The sequence below is a fragment of the Polypterus senegalus genome, chromosome 1 (genome assembly GCF_016835505.1).
Source record: "Polypterus senegalus isolate Bchr_013 chromosome 1, ASM1683550v1, whole genome shotgun sequence".
In the NCBI taxonomy this organism is placed as follows: Eukaryota; Metazoa; Chordata; class Cladistia; order Polypteriformes; family Polypteridae; genus Polypterus; species Polypterus senegalus.
Genome location: NC_053154.1, coordinates 171,027,767 through 171,045,512, shown reverse-complemented (window position 1 = coordinate 171,045,512; position 17,746 = coordinate 171,027,767). Strand labels below are relative to the sequence as shown.

Sequence of the window (17,746 nt, the reverse complement as noted above, 5' to 3'; positions counted from 1 at the left end):
AGTTAAGTATTTTGCATAATGTATAATTTTATATAATGACACGCCTGCACTGCGTTGTTTTTTTAATATTTCAAAAAGCAAATATCTCAATCTTTACTGCGAGCTATAGTTTAACAATAATGTTTGTGGAATTGGTATCATGAAGACGACAGCGGGGGGCCAAAGGGAAGGAAAATGAACGCACCCCTCCCCTTCCCATTCCGTACACGTTGCTAAAATTTTAGAATACCAGACAGAGACCACATAGTTCGTAGAGGAGCGATGTGAGGAAAAATTTATAAAACGTCATTAAATGTTTTTGCTTAGAATAATTGTAGTAATGAGTCCTTAGGGTTAATGGAAAGCCAGATACAGCATAATAATACACAATATACATACGTACTGATTAAATGTCAGTGAAACTCTTTAAATGTATACGGCGTTTCTTGAACATGCGCGAGGCTCGTTGGTCTAGGGGTATGATTCTCGCTTAGGGTGCGAGAGGTCCCGGGTTCAAATCCCGGACGAGCCCATTCTTTAAATCTTACTCATCAACTATCTTTGTTCTGCACACCTATCTTTGAAGCAGATGTTAGTTTAACGGCATACACGCTTTCAGCAGGACACAGCGATACCGTTATCATTCATGTTCTGTTCAGCGATTACTTAGCAACTTTGTTTGTATGTGCAATTAGCATACTGTCCAACCTGTACACTATACAGTAGTTAAGCAAGGCTGGGGTTTATACATGGATATGCTTCTGTATAAACTAAAGAAATAACAATATACTAAAAGTTTCAATACAATATATGTGTGATTCTGTTCCTCTTTCTTTTCATTTTTGAGTATGACACTGAATTGATTCCACATTATTTTTTAAGTCTTTTTTCATGTCAGCTCATTCTTATACTGAAGATTTTTCTTTTTGAAGGATATCATCTAAACGATTTCTGTACTGAAGGGGTATCAGTAATTCTCAGCTCTTCACATTTTCACTTAATTTGTATTATGTATATATTATTGTGTACTTATCTTATAAATTAACGCATTACAAAAGTTAATGTATATCTCAATAACCGTTTTGCAAAGGAAACCAGGTAATATCACTGCCATTCAACCATAACATAATTGGTAGTGGTCACCATGAGCAGGGTTGAAATTTCCTAGAGCAAATAAGTTTGAATGCAGCCCATAGATGAAGTTATGACACAGCACAGCACGACAAACCACACAGATAACTCTCACCCAGGTCTGACCAAGGCCTGCACCTTTATTGCCAGTATGTGAGTGGTGTGAATAGAAGGCAACATTACTAGCTGGAAACAAAAGATATGTACAACAGGATGCAGGGCTGGATTGACCAGTAAGCAAAATAAGCAAGTGCTTAGGGCATCAAGGAAAAGCTGGTACCACAGAAATTTTCCATTGCCAGATTTACCATGGACCATATGGTGTAAAACTGCAAATAGAGCCGCTGAACCAGGTTCCACAAAAAGGGGCTCCCACATTAAATGAAAAAAATACATACATACATAGATATACAATGATAAAAATAATAAAACAGTACCAATAGGGGAAATGATACTGTATATATTAATCTTGAGAATACAACAAAATTAGAATCTGGTCACTGCCACATGGTCAACCAAAGGCTCACATGATAGTTTTTGTCATAGTCATGTCATCTGTGCTGTTCAGTTGTCCACTGAGAGTGAATGTAGTGCAGTGTTGCCGGACATATGACAATTATTGTACATGTACAATAATGTTTTGACATGGATGATAATACATAGTATACCATTATCATATACATTTTGTACAATAATTTGAAAAATACAATTTTGTACGATAATTTTATATGGAAACAAAATAAATATTTTTAAATATATATTTTTTTATTTTAAATTCACACACAGAGATTCTCCTTATTATTGTACATGCGGTGCTCAGACATATATGGGGGCACCAAAATCTTTTAAGTGCTTAGGGTTTCTAAAGTTCTTAATCAGGCCCTGACAGGATGTTGCTGAGTATGAAGGACTGTGAAGGATACAGGAGCTCAGCTCAGTTAAATTTTGCAATGTGTGCATATTGTGAATGTACAAAATAAAACAACTTTGTCAGACAGATGCAAAGTAACATATGCCTTTTGCTGATCTATTTTACATCCTTTCAGTGCAAGATGCATGTGAATTGGTCAGGTCATGATGACAAGGAATAGAATTCTGTACATAGAAACAAGTGGCCAGAAGGACAGGAGACAAGACTGGTGACAGCAATGTGGACGGTTTGAATGCAAAATGTTGTTACAAGGACGTGTAAATACTTCATGAAAACTTTTTATTCAGTGACGTTTTTTTCCTGATCGCACTTGATCACAAATCAGATCTTTGTCATATAATTGTGAAAAAAAAAATTGAGCTACAGTGTGAATGTACCTTTTTTAAAATATAAAATGCAAGGTGTTACGTGGCAGATTATATCAAAGGTGCTTTTGCTTTCAAACAACAGGGCACTGTTAATGTAAAGGAGTAACAATACAAAATAACAAAGATATATATATATATATATATATATATATATATATATATATATATATATATATATATATATATATATATATATCCATCCATCCATTTTCTAACCCGCTGAATCCGAATACAGGGTCACAGGGGTCTGCCAGAGCCAATCCCAGCCAACACAGGGCACAAGGCAGGAACCAATCCTGGGCAGGACACACACAAACACACCCACACACCAAGCACACACTAGGGCCAATTTAGAATCGCCAATCCATATATATATATATATAAGAAAGAAAGAAAGAAAGAAAGAAAGAAAGAAAGAAAGAAAGAAAGAAAACCTGAACATAGGCAACCCAGGCCTGTACTAACGGGATCCTAATGCATCATTTTCTATTTCTGGCATTTAACACTTTTTATATATGGGGGTAGTATTGGACTCTTGTCTGCCTCTCCAAAACCATTGAAACAAATTTTTAGAGTAAATTAAATCCCCTGCCTGGCCAATATTTTGCTGTTCGTATAGGAAAACCGCTATGGTACTAACATTGAAAAACTCTAAGACCCCAATGTTATTATTTACTTATTTCTATTCAAATGCTGCATATCCTCATTTCTACATGGGTCTGGCACTGTCAGGTTGCTCAGCACATCTTTATAAATAAGCTTATGGTCGTCTGCAAAGGGGTAGTGGTGCAAAGAGCACAAGCAGAGGCAACCTGTTCCATCCCACTCGCCGCGATGGCCAATGTCTGATATACTATATAATAATCTGCTCCGTTTATGACATAGGCAGCATTTCGCCAGCTCCATCATCTACTCATGTTTGAGGCATAGATGGTACCTTTGGTATAGTTCGACAATTGGCTGGTCTGTTGCTTGCTTTGGGCAGAGCTTTCTTTTCTTTTTTTTTATCATTATTAGGTGTTTTTATTTCAGTGGTATGGAGACAACATGCGGAGTTCTTATGTAAAATTCAGATGTAAGTCTATTTCACAACCGATTTTCACATTTGTTATAAGTGATAGACATGCCAGCATTCTTGTATCATTTTTAAATTTACGTGGTCTATTATTAATAAAACCTTTGGTTTTGTAATAGCTGCAAGAAGCAATGACGCAAGAGCTGAGATAAAAAATCTAATAAGTTCTCCTTTTTTCAAAAAAGAAACGTACAGATACTAGTGTGATGCATCTTCAGTATTTAGTACAGGGATTTCTAATACATATTTCACAGACAAAAAAGAGGAAGAGTGGGCCCAGGTAGTCTGGAAACCATCAAGATCGGATACCATGAGCAGTTGTATAAAATCCCGTGTGGAGGCAAAACGAAAGCGGTCCAGGGGTGCAGATCGCCATCCTCGGCACGGCTCGCATTCTTATTCGAGCCCTCAGCTAAACGACGAGCCGAGTTCAAAACCCCAGAGGCCTGGTTCACCTCTGCAGAACTCGCCAGTGTGTCTCAGTGCGCAAAGAGGAAAGTAATAATAATAAACTTGGCAATTTGTCAATTTCAAAAGTTGAACTTTTATGTTTCACCAAATAAACAAAGATTGTTGCGCTAGGACTCTCGACCTAAATATGCCTTCACAGTACCTCAAGCTTGATCCAAACGTAACTTATTGATACAAAATATTATTATTAATAATAATAATAATAATAATACAAACGCATGGCAGGAAATACAATTAAGTAATTAAATAAAATTACTGTTGCTTCAAATAATATTCTGATATCCCCAAGTGAAAATAATCTTCAACCATAACAACGAAGAGCACAAAGAAATTTCTGTTCTGCGGTGTTGTTCTGATTTCAGACAACTTTTTATTATTTTTTTGTTCTGTGACCTGCAGCTACCTTTGTATTTATTATTATTATTATTGGCGTTCGCCTGATTCTTGAAGGAATGTCAGTAACTGTGCTGTGCGCTATAGCTTATTATGTACCGCTGATTATTCATTTAGGATGGATAACATAACTGAAATCTAATACATATTTAAACGGTGTCATATACTTGAACATATCTTATATATTCTCTGTATCATATAAATTGGCACACCAGCCTCCATTAAAAAAACTCACACTGTTCCACTCCATCTGAACTAGTGTGGTGCTGGGGTGTCACCCGTTGCATGGCTGCACTCGGGTCCTAATCTGGATCCTGAGTTGGTTTGTCGTGTGCGCCAATACGCTGAATCAGCGCGTGCTCCCAACCTCTTTCTCATATAACAGTTTTTAAAACGGTATATTCGTACTTAAGCATTAAAATATCACAATATAATAAAGGTCCTGTTCAAACCTTTTTTTTTTGTAAGAGGCCCTGCTCTATACAGAAACTCACAAAACGATGTAATCAGTCTTGATTTATTCACTTACTGGCTCAAGTTAATATGATTGTCATACTCTAATTACAACATGAAATGTGGTCTATGATGTCGCGACCTTCAGGTTTAGGAATGAGAGAAGCAGAAATTCGTGGACTGGTAATACCTGAATGGATTATTGACTGCGAGTTGTGTATTTTGCATATAGGGAATAGTTTTATACAAAGAAACAGCCAAGTTGCGTTGCAATTTAATATTATAAAGAGAAAATGCCTCGAACTTTTCAGCAAGACATTACAGTAATTTAACAGTAAATATTTTTGGAATTTGTTATCGTTAAGACGACAGCAGGGGGAGCCAAAGGTAAGGAAAATGAAATCAGCCCTCCCCTTCCCAATCTGTACACGTTGCTAAAGTTTTAGAATGTCAGGCAGCAACCACATAGTTTATAGAGGACCGGTGTGAGAAACGTTTTGTAAAACGTCAATGAATGTCTTTGATTTGAATAATTGTTGTAATGTGTTCATGGGCTGCTTGGCAATCCATATACAACATAATAATATACCATATATAAATAGTAATCAAATGTCAATTAAACTCTTTAAATTTTAGGGTGCTTAGGGTGCGAGAGGTCCCGGGTTCAAATCCCGGACGAGCCCTTTCGTTAAATCTTACTTCACAAATCCTTTACACACCGATCTTTGAAACAGATGTTGGCGCCAAGGATATCGCGCATGAGTCGAGGTACGGCTGCAATTCTTGAGAGACGACCTACCAAAAATTACTGCAGGGACGCGAGTTCGAATCCCGCTCAAGGCACATTGCCGAATGGAAAAAAAAAAACTTTCTCTTCAACGAACGGTGCCTTGAATCCTACGTTGTAGTTTGTTTATTTTTCTTTTTTGATTAAACGAAAACTGTTTAGTGTATGATTTGTCAAGGAACACACAGACAACAAGCAAAGTTAAAAATCACACTTACTGCCTGCCCATTCTATTGAATCATAATTATAACAAATAATAATGCATTTCACTTCCTTATAAAGTGCCTTTACTATCGTCTGAGACGGCTGCACAGCATAATCAAGAAGGATAAAATAAAAATGAAAGCACAATAAGATTTAATAAATAATAGTGCACAGATTTGTGTTTGTATATATTTATAACATTTGGAAAGTAATATATTCTAGTTGATGCTGACAATTAATTTGAAGTAGGTAAAATTAAATATTTGGAAATATTGCAAAGTAAACAGTAAACAGCACTATATATATATATATATATATATATATATATATATATATATATATATATATATATAGCATTGTCTGAGTATTAAAGGTGTAGGTCTACTTTATAAGCATAATTTATAACATCAATGTTAATACAGAGTATTATTATTATTCTATATTGGCCTTGATATGAACGATTTGTGAAATTAGTGTTAAGTATTAAAATAAAGCATACCGGTCTCTTGTTTTTACAGGTACATATATACACAGTATATATATAATTTTTACTGCAGTAATTCATTGGTCTTTATATACCAGAAAGACTTTCCAAGAGTCTTTTGTAGGAAATATGTACACATAGTTGATTTATCATTTTCAGATAAAAATTAACTCGCCCAAACAATTCAGTTTAAAGTTTTTAAATTGGCAAAGATAAAGTCAAGAAAAAAAACTTTTCACTTTCTATGATTTGTATTTTTATAATTATAGAGCACTTCATATTATTTTTAAAGCTCACTGTGTAAAATTGAACTGATTATACAATTCAATGTTTATTATATTTATAAATTATTATACATGTCTTTACACTTGTTGCATAAATATTTAATAAATGTAATAAACTTAACCAAGAATGTTTAAAAAATCATTCAAAAAATGTGCAGGTAAATGTAATTATATCTGCACAAACTGACATTCTTGAAGTAGGTAAAAATAAATATTTGGAAATATTGCAAAGGGAAATGTTTATATACTTAGTGCAAAATAGCTATATGTGTTCTAGTAAACAAGCATAATTAACTATATATATATATATATATATATATATATATATATATATATATATATATATATATATATATATGCTATTCTACTGCATGATATATATATATATATATATATATATATATATATATAAGATATATATCTATATCGATAGATAGATAGATAGATAGACACTCAGCAAAAAAAGAAATGTCCTCTGACTTTCAACTGTTTTACTTTCAGTAAACTTAATGTGTAAATATTTGTATGAACACTAAAAGAGTCAACACCATAAGACATAAACTAAAAATGTTTCACAATGTGTCCCTGAATGAAGGGAGGCTCAAATTCAAAAGTACCAGTCAGTATCTGGTGTGGCCACCAGCTGCTTGAAGTACTGCAGTGCATCTCCTCCTCATGGACTGGACCAGATTTGTCAGTTCTTGCTGTGAGATGTTACCCCACTCTTCCACCAAGGCACCTGCAAGTTCCTGGACATTTCTGGGGGGAATGGCCCTAGCCCTCACCCTGCGATCCAACAAGTCCCAGACGTGCTCAATGGGATTGAGGTCCGGGCTCTTCCACTGCGAGGATGATCAGCAGTCCTCATGCCTCCCTGCAGCATGCCTAAGAAACGTTCACGCAGATGAGCAGGGACCCTGGGCATCTTTCTTTGGGTGTTTTTCACAGTCGGAAGACAAGTCTCTTTAGTGTCCTGCGTTTTTAGAACTGTGACCTTAAATGCCTACTTTCTGTAAGCTGTTAAAGTCTTCACGACCATTCCACAGGTGCATGTTAATTCATTGATTAGGGTTAATTGAACATGCATGGAAAACATTGTTTAAACCCTTTACAATGAAGATCTGTAAAGTTATTTGGATTTTTAAAACATTATTGTTGAAATACACAGTCCTGAAAAAGGGACGTTTCTTTTTTTGCTGAGTATATATAATTAACTATATATATCTATAATATGTATGCTATTCTATGGCATGATATATAATTAACTATATGCTTTATAAGAATAATTTAGTGTTAAGTATTAAAAAAAAAAAGCATACCAATCTTTTGTTTTTACAGGTACATATATATACATATATATTTATATACCAGAAAGACTTCCCAAGGGTCTTTTGTAGGAAATATGTACACATAGTTGATTTTCTCTATGATTTGTATTTTTATAATTAATGAGCACTTCATATTAGTATTTTTAAAGCTCACTCTGTAAAATTAAACTATGATTATACAATTCAATGTTTATTATACTGTATTTATACATTATTATATCTGTCTTTACACGTGTTGCACAAATATTTAGTAAATGTAATAAACTTAACCAAGAATGTTTAAAAAAATCATTCAGAACATGTGTAGGTGAACGTAAATATATCTGCACAAACCGACACTAGTGAGTAACATTTTTAGACAGTTCAAAAGGCGCACGCAAATCGCAAAGCGTTAGTGTGTGTGCCGACTCGAAGAAGCTTTTGCAGAATACATTAACTGACAAGAGGTTGGCCCGCCCTCTCCGAGTTTTGCTAGTCGTGATTCGTCAATTCTTGGTAGCAGAGCGAGCCGTCATTGGCCAATTCTTGGTAGCCGAAACGGGGCGCGATTGGTCAATTCTTGGTAGCCGATACGGGCCGCGATTGGCCCGTGCTTTCAATTCTTGGTAGAATCTTGGTAGCGGAGAGCGATCCGATTGGTTCTCGCTACCAAGAATTACCTCGACTCTCGGCTGCTGGGAGGCGCCATAATAGTATACACGCTTTCAGCTTGTCACAAAGAGACAGTTATCATTCATGTACTGTACTGGTCAACGCTTACTCAGCAACTTTGTTTATGTGCGAAACATGTACTGTGTCCAAACTGGGGTTATATACATGCATATACTACTGTATAAAGAAAAAAATATACGTCTGAATACAATATATGTGCAGTTTTATTCCTCTTTTAATTTTTGAGTATGAAACTTGATATGGTTCAACATTATGTTCTTTAGGGCAAATCCTCTAAGTCAAGGGTCCTCAGTTTCAGACCTGGGGTTTTTTTCAAACTCAGCTGACCTATTAGAAGCCATCCATGACAATTACAAAACTTCTTTAATTTTATGGGTAGTAGTTGGTGCTTTTCATTTTGTCATGTTAGGTCATTCTTATATCGAAGATTTCTGTTCTTCACTTTTTTCGTATTATATATATTAAGGTGTGGGCTGGCGCCCTGCCTGGGGTTTGTTTCCTGCCTTGCACCCTATGTTGGCTGGGATTGGTTCCAGCAGACCCCTGTGATCCTGTAGTTAGGATATGGCAAGTTGCATAATGGATGGATGGATATTAAGGTGTAATTCTCTTCTAATTTTAGGAATTACAAAACTTCAATACCAGTTTTGCAACAGAATTCAGGCAATATCACCTTCTACCACAAGTATCATTCAACCATATCATAATTTATAGTGGTCACTTCAAGCAGGGTTGAGATGCTCAGAGTAAAAAAGTTCCAATGCAGCCCATAGATGAAGTTACTGCCCAGCACAACACAGCATGGCTCACCACACAAATGACTCTCACCCAGGTCTGACCAAGACCTCCACTTTTATTGTCAGTCTTTGAGTAGTGTGACAAGGGAGTAGCATTACTGGCTTTGAAACAATGAATAAAACAGGATGCTGCTGGCTAAGGACTGGAAGCGACAGAGCCGGTCAACCCATTAAGTGACATAAGTGGCCACCTTGGGTCCCATCATCCAAGGGTTGCCGCTTAGATAACCTAAAGGTAAAATCAGTGGCATAGCACAGACAGACATGAAGGTGGGGGTCCCCTCCTGAGAAGAAAAGCATTTTCACTCATCATGTACATCTATGCGCCCATCATATTGGACCTGTCAAGATTCATTTGTAAACTCGTATGCATGTATGGAGACATGATGAATTCTTATGCTAAAACCAGCTGTAACTTTTTTTATTTCTCAACCAATTTTCTTAAAATTTGTTTTGTTAGAAGTGTTAGACATTTTAGCGTTGTATAGCAGTTACTCAATTTACTTGGTGCTTTGCTAACAGAAGGAAGCGGTGATGGTGCGAGATACAATAAATGCTTTGCAGATCTGGTGCTGTTCCCATTTCAAGCAACTGTTTTCATTTATTTTTTATTCCGTGAGTTGCTAGTAGTTTTATATGTATGTACTATTATTATTATTGTTGTTGTTGTTATTATTATTATTGCTGAAGAGATTTCACTTTCCCGGTAGTTTATTATATAAGGCTGATTATTGATTTAGGATTGTTAACGTAGCCTAAAGTTTAATACATCTTCCATTCCATAGGTTGAGAGAGGTTGGGAGCCAGCACTGATACGGCGCGTTGCCCACCACACGACAAACAACCTCAGGATCTCAAATTAGGACCCGACCGCAGCCGTGCAATGGGTGACACCTCAGTACCACACTAGTTCGTGTGGAATGGAACAATATGAGTTTTTTTTTTTTTTACAGTATCTGGAGTGCCAGTCCTGACACCAACCCCAAGTTTTCCCCGCAAGTTAGAGGACCGGGTTGCGGGGCTGGATTGAGTGGATTCAGGTTAACGTTATACCCAGAACGGAGCAATCGCAGGTTAAGGGCACGATAGAACAGTGTCAAGTACTAGGACACATTCTATATTATCTTTATATTAAAAATGAAACATTAAAATATCACAATATAATGAAAGACTTGCTCAAAAATTCAATATTTTCTTTTCACATTCGACTGTTAGATCAATGTGGCAGCAAAAATGCGTTCAGAGTTACACATACGAGTTTGTAACTACTTTAAGTCACAGTCAGCCTTAATTTAAATAGCGCAGTTCAGACATCACACCCTCAAAGTGCTTCATGAAGAACTGAAAAAATGCAAATTAAAAAGTAGTGCAACGTCAGAAAAACTTATATATACGAGTGTTTAATGACAGGGTCGTCTCCTACCTAACAACAATGGTGTCGCACACTTCCCGTCCGGAACTAGAACCGCCCTTGAGCTTATAGCTATCTAGATGGACTCCGGTGTTCAATGACCATTAGGACCGAGAAAGGCAGAAGGTCTACAGAGAGTTCAAACACCTCATTCTTTGAGGGAGGGATGCATGTTGCAGCCGTTCCTCCCTGTTAACAAAATGTTCCGAGTTTAATGTGCAGTTCTTACACTTCTTTCGCTTTTTATTGTACATATATAGTTCATGGATGCATCTGATTCGATCTGCACTGATTTGGATCTATATTTATAGACTGTATGGACTTTGTTTTGATTGGATTTTCAGGATGAATCTTACGAACATTTCTTTGAATCCTAGTAATTCTAGGCAGTGAGAACCAATCAGATCGCTTTTCACTATCAAGATTCCGCCAAGATTTGAAAACTCGGGCCAATGGCACCCCGTATCGCCTACCAAACATTGACCACTCACAACCCGTTTCGACTACCAAGAATTGGCCAATGACGGCTCGGTCGGCTTCCAAGAATTGGAAAGGGCGGGCCAGCCTCTTGTCAATTAATGTATTCTGCAAAAGCTTGTTCGAGTCGGCACACACATGCTTTGCGCTTATTTTTGAACTTTCTATTATTTACGAGTCTCGGTTTGTGGAAATAAATACTCAAGTAAAAATATATATTTATTTAATTTTGTCATAAAAGTTTCATATTGATTGTTGTTGTTTAACCACACTTTGATATACTATTACCTATGTTATATTTTGTTTGTAATCTGGTAGTCTAAATGGATTATGAACGGATTTGCATATTTACATTCATTTACACATTTTTAAACGATTTTTTAAAATATTCGTGGTGCAGTTTATTAGTTATTAAATATGTGTGCAAAATGTGTAAAGAAAGAGATAATAATGTACAATTATAATTGCATAATCATAGTTTCATTGTACAGAATGAGCTTTAAAAAGTAATAATAATAATAATATGAAGTGCTGTATAATTATAAAAATACAAATCATTGAAAGTGAAAACTTTTTTTCTTGACTTGATCTTTGCCGATTTAAAAACTTTTTTTTAAATGTATTATTTGGGTGAGTTCATTTTTAACTGAAAAGATAGATGAAGTACATGTATTATGACATTTCCTTTCACTATTGCTGATAACTGTCTGTCACTTTTTACTCCTGATACTCTTCACCACCCATTCCACCCTGCCTGCACTATCTTTTCTTATTTAAGATGTTGATTTCTACCTTAAAGTATATAGGGCCTATGAAGTTGTTATTTGTATTAAAGTCTTAATGTACAGGAGCGATTAACAAGATAGTATCTGTAAATAAATTTAAATAAATAAATTGGTACTTGTGTGTGAATGATTGTGAATGATTTACCCTGCAAATGGACTGGCACCCTATCCAGGAATTGTTCCTATGTCTTGTGCCCACTGCTTGCTGAGTTAGAAAAAAAATATATATATATATATATATATATATATATATATATATATATATATATATATATATATATATATATATATATAAAGAATATATATATATTCTTTATATGTGCAATGGCCTTGTAGTGTTTACTAGAACATATATAGTTGTTTTATGCTAAATACATAAACATTTCCCTTTGCAATGTTACAGAATATGTATCTTTGCCTACTTCAAATTAATTAAATTTCAACATCAACTAGAATACATTACTTCCCAAATTTTATAAATACTGTACATACGAACACAAGGCTGTGCACTATTATTAATTCATTCTTATTGTGCTTTCATTTTTATTGTACCTTTCTTGATCATCTGAACATTCCATGTGAGAGCTTGGTAAACGTGATATATAAGTAAGTGAAATGCATTATTATTTGTTGTAATCCCGATTCAATAGAAGGGGCAGGCAGGTTGTTTAAGTGTGATGCTTAACTATGTTTGTTGTTCATGTGTTCCTTTCTCAAATCAATCATTCATTAAATGGTTTTGGTTTTGCCATGCAGGTTTCAAAGCACCGTTCGTTGGCGAGAAAGTCTTTATAAAATTTATTTTAGAGAAATTTTCTTCCATTCAACAATGTGCCACGAGCGGGATTCGAACCAGCTTCCGTTAGATAATTTGTGGTAGTTCGTCTCTCAAAAATCGCAGCTACACCTCGACTCACTAGCGCAACCCTCGCACTGCGGCCGTATAGGCGCCGTTGATAATCTGTCGGATAGATTATAATGGATATACTGGATTGCTTCTATTTTTGTTTAATGACTGAAAAATTATATGATTTTACACTCACCTGGCTTGCGGCTCTGGGGCGATCACGCCTCTAATACCCAGTATCTTCTTATATGTATGTGGCTGTACACTGGAACCACCGAATTCTGGTATCTTCATGTGCATCTTTTAATATTTCCTGCTATGATTTTTCTGCTGCTGCTATCGCCGCTCATCTGCACCACCCTGCTCCGTCTGTCTCACCTTCTCCGCTGCGCTGCTTCTCTGCTTTAATTGGATAATTATGGCTCTGTACTATGCTAAGATACTTTCGTGACAATTTCCTTCATATTAAACAGTTTGTCCAGAACAAATGGTTAGATTGGAATGTCGTAAAAGACACTGGCATTGTGTGGCGCCCGAAATATTCACATCGCGGGTCAGGTCGCTGCCACCGCCGGGTTACGCATGTCAGCAGCAGCATTTGTTCAGGAACACGGCGCCTTATATTCATGGCTTTGAAAACAGAAGTGTCAGTTTGCCAAATTTGCAGTTTGTTAAAATAAACTCTGATCATGGATCTGTCTGCAATGAACATTCGTCAACTAACAATGCATTGTTTAACGCAAAAAATGGCAAAACGCTGGTGTAATCAGAATTCATTACAAAATCCAACCTTGACATACTATGCCTAACAGAAACCTAGCAAAAACCAAATGATTTTACATCTCTCGTGGAGGCGACACCACCCGGATACAATTACTTTGCAGAGTCTGGTAGCTCAAGACAAGGCATAGGTGTCACAGTAATTGTTATAACTGAAGTAAACGTTAAGCTAATTAACGAAATTAGGTCCTGTCTTAGTCATTATTTTCTATCATCCCAAGGCCAGTCTTAACAGCATTATAGGCCCCAGAGCAAAGCAGTGCTCTGGGGCCCCTACCTACACAACCATTCAGCCAGTCCAACATACATAGATAAGCATGGGGCCCCTATGCTTGTGGGGGCCCGGTCAGCTGCCCAGTGTACCCATGCGTTCAGACAGCCCTGATCGACCTCTAAAATACAATGCCTCTTTTTTATCTGATCTGACTAAATGAACCCACTTAAGTTCCCTTTCGCAGAGTCATTCTTCTTGGTGATTTCAACATCCATATTTACATTACTACATGTAAGCTAAGAAATGAATTCCTATCTTTACTGGACTGTTTTGACTTTGTGCAGCATGCTGATTTTCCTACTCATTCTGGTGCTCATATATTGGACCTGATCTGCACATCTGGCTTATCTGTCAGCAGTGATTTGTGATTCTCTGATCTTAAAGCAATACTTCTCACTGTCCCTTCTCTTACCTGTAAACATTACATTTCTTTCAGAAACCTTAAAAATATCTGTCTTTCTATCCTTGCTAGTTCCACTGCTACATCTTTTCTGTCTTAGCTACTCCATCGACACTAAATAATCTTGTTGACCACTATAACACAGCCTTCCTTTCAGCACTAGATAAAACAGCTCTTTTAAAACATAACGTGTACATTCCCTTTAAGCACTCAGCTCCATGGTATAATCCAGAGCTATGATCTATATGAAAGCAGCTTGCTGACGCCTTGAGAGAATGTCACATAAGACTGGCCTCACCGTGCACATCCAGACTTTCTCTAACCATCAAAGGGCTTACAGGGATGCACTAACTGCAGCCAAGAACACACATTATGACAATGTAATAGACAGTGGCCATAATAACCCAAAGGTTTTGTTCTCTGGAGTTAATAAACTACTTAAGTCTGCATCTGGCTCAATTACCTCATCTACCAAAGTCTGTGAAAAATTCTTTCACTTTTTCCACTATAACATCTAAATAATCCAGTTAACATAATTCCATCATCCATTTATATCTTTCCCTGTCTTCCCACTCCATCTAGCTCTTTTTCTAAATTTTCACCAGTCACATCTGCAATTGTAAATGATTTGCTTTGTAAGATGATGGTGTCTACCTGGGTACTGGACCCCATCCCAGCCACACTTCTTAAATCCTGTCTTCATTTCATAGTCCTGACTGTTACAAAAATAATAAATACATCCTTTGACTTTGGCTTTGTGCCAGCCACTTTTAAAATTGCTTCTAAAACCCCCATGTTAAAAAAAGTCTAGTCTTGATGTTGACCGTCTTAGCCATTTTCAGCCTATTTCTCACTTACCTTTGATGTCAAACGTTCTTGAGCAAGTTGTAGCCTCCCAACTCTCCAGTTACGCAACTTCTAAAAAATTCATGGAACCCTTTCAGTCTGGTTTCAGGGCACAGCACAGCTGTGCAACTGCTCTCCTTTGGGTAACTAATAGTTTGCTTATGGCAGCAGACTGTGGACAAACCAGAATATTAATTTTGTTAGACCTCAGTGCAGCATTTGACACTGTCAAACTTGACATTCTACTGTCCAGAATGGAGAATTTTATGGATATCTCTGGCACTGCCTTCCAATGGTTTAAGTCCTATCTGACTGATAGGCAAGAGATTGTTAGTCTTGGCAACAGCAGATTTGTCTCAGCACCAGGCACAAAAGGAGTTCCTCATGGCTTTGTCTTCAGCCCTTTGCTATTCTGTGTCTATATGTTTCCACTTGGCGATATCATTTGTAGCTATGGACTGGGTTATCATAATTTTAATCAGAAGATACTTAATTTTATTTCAGTGTTAAAAATAAAACTTTATCAGAGCTTTCTCAGCTCACAAAATGCCATAGTGAAATTGAAACCGTTGTAGAGCAGAACTCTTTAATATTAAACTGCAACAAAACTGAACTCCAGCATATTGGCACAAAATTGGTTCCAGTTATGGAAGCAGTGGAGGTGGTCGTAAGAGATTACAGGATTACCCCACACTAAGAAAAAGGACCACTCTCACCACCGACCAAGTGTGTCTGCTCTTGGAACTGTGGCTTCAAGCCATATATTTCATATACAAAGGCCAGTACTACAGGCAGAAACATGGGCGCGCCATGGGTTCCTCAGTTTCACCTAATGTGGCCAATCTGTATGTGGAAGAAGTGGAAAAGAGGGCGCTATTATCCTATCCTGGAACACCACCGAGCCATTGGTTCAGGTATGTGGACGACACCTGGGTGAAAATCAAACCTCAGGAGGTACCACAATTCACTGACAACATCAACTCAGTGGACAAACACATCCAGTTCACCAGGGAGAACATGAAACATGACAGGCTAGCTTTCTTAGACTGTGAAATTTCCAAAAGCAATGGGGGGCATTTGAAAGTTGATGTGTACCATAAACCAACGCATATGGATTAGTATTTAAGGTTTGACTCTCACCATCCTCTAGAGCACAAAATAGGTGTCATCAGAACTCTCCAACACAGAGCAAACACCATACCCACAGACACAGCGGCCAGGGAAGGAAAATAACATCATACCAAAAAGGCCCTGAGTAAATATAGTTATCCCAGCTGGACTTTTGTCAAAGCAGGGAAGACACATAAAGAATGCTCTAAGCAATCCAGGAGAGAGGAAGGACAACCGCTGCCTAAACGTAAATCTTTGGTGATCCCTTATGTGTCAGGAGTATCAAACAGCTAAGACGCAATTTTTTGAACACACCAGGTCTCGGTGGCTTTCAAACCCCAAAACACGATATGGCAAATATTGGTTCACCCCAAGGGTCAGGTGCCCCGGCACAGACAGAGAGTAATATAGTTTACGCAGTTAAGTGCCAAGAGGATTGCTGTGAATCATACAATGGGGAAACCAAACAACCACTGGCGAAGCGGATGGCACAACACAGAAGAGCTACCTCGTCAGGCCAGGACTCCGCAGTCTATTTACAACTACAGGACAGTGGTCACTCTTTCAGTGATGAAAATGTTCACATACTGGATGGGGAGGAACGCTGGTTTGAGCGGGGAGTCAAAGAAGCCATTTACGTGAAAAAGGAGCGACCATCTCTGAACCGAGGAGGGGGCTTAAAGGTACACCTTTCACCATCTTACAATGCGGTGATTGCAGTCATTCCCCAACTCTCTGTGAATGGTTCTCATGGCCACTGATCGATGGACAATTTGTATATCATTGATCACACGGTCCATTGTTAGTCAATAGTGTTAGTTTGGTCATTAGGCCAAGGTACTATTTATAAGGTTGGAGAAACCTGCAGTCAAATGAGACTGAGGAAGTCACTTGGATGAGTAATGAAACGTATCGGAAAAAAAACTATGTCCAGATGAACAGAATCAACTTTCTAGAATATTATTATTATTATTTTAAATGTGATGTATCGCAAATCTGAAATTGTGTAGTGTGCATCATTAATCTTTTTACATAAAGCCACAGCTTCGCTGCGTTGGAATTTTATATTTCAAAAGCAAAATTGTTACTATTGAGAGCAAATCGTATGAAGTTTAGTCTTAAATTAAAATATATTTGTGGAATTGTCGTCTCATAAATGTGACAGCAGGGGGAGCCGAGAGCAAGGAAAATGAAGTCTATACCCCATCCCCCATCCAAACCCCCCATCCCCCCGATTCAGTACACGTTGCTAAAAGTGTGGAATACCAGAGGGCTGTCACATAATCTGTTAAGGAAAGGTCTGATTAAAGTTTTAGGGATTAATAATGACTACAGTTGCTTTAAATAACATCAGCAATGTACCCAGATCTAATTTGCGCACTAGTGTTCAAAAAAGTACTTCGACAGTAAATAACAATGTAGGATTGTAAATACAGTACATAATAGTCGCAAAGTAAGT

General features: G+C 37.1%; 1 non-coding gene across 1 annotated transcript; it reads left to right on the top strand.

Annotated features, from left to right (window-relative positions):
- Window positions 1-439: 439 nt before the first annotated feature.
- trnap-agg lies at window positions 440-511 on the top strand. The gene has a single exon. It is a non-coding gene; the product is annotated as a tRNA-Pro (tRNA).
- The last annotated feature ends 17,235 nt before the right edge of the window (window positions 512-17,746 follow it).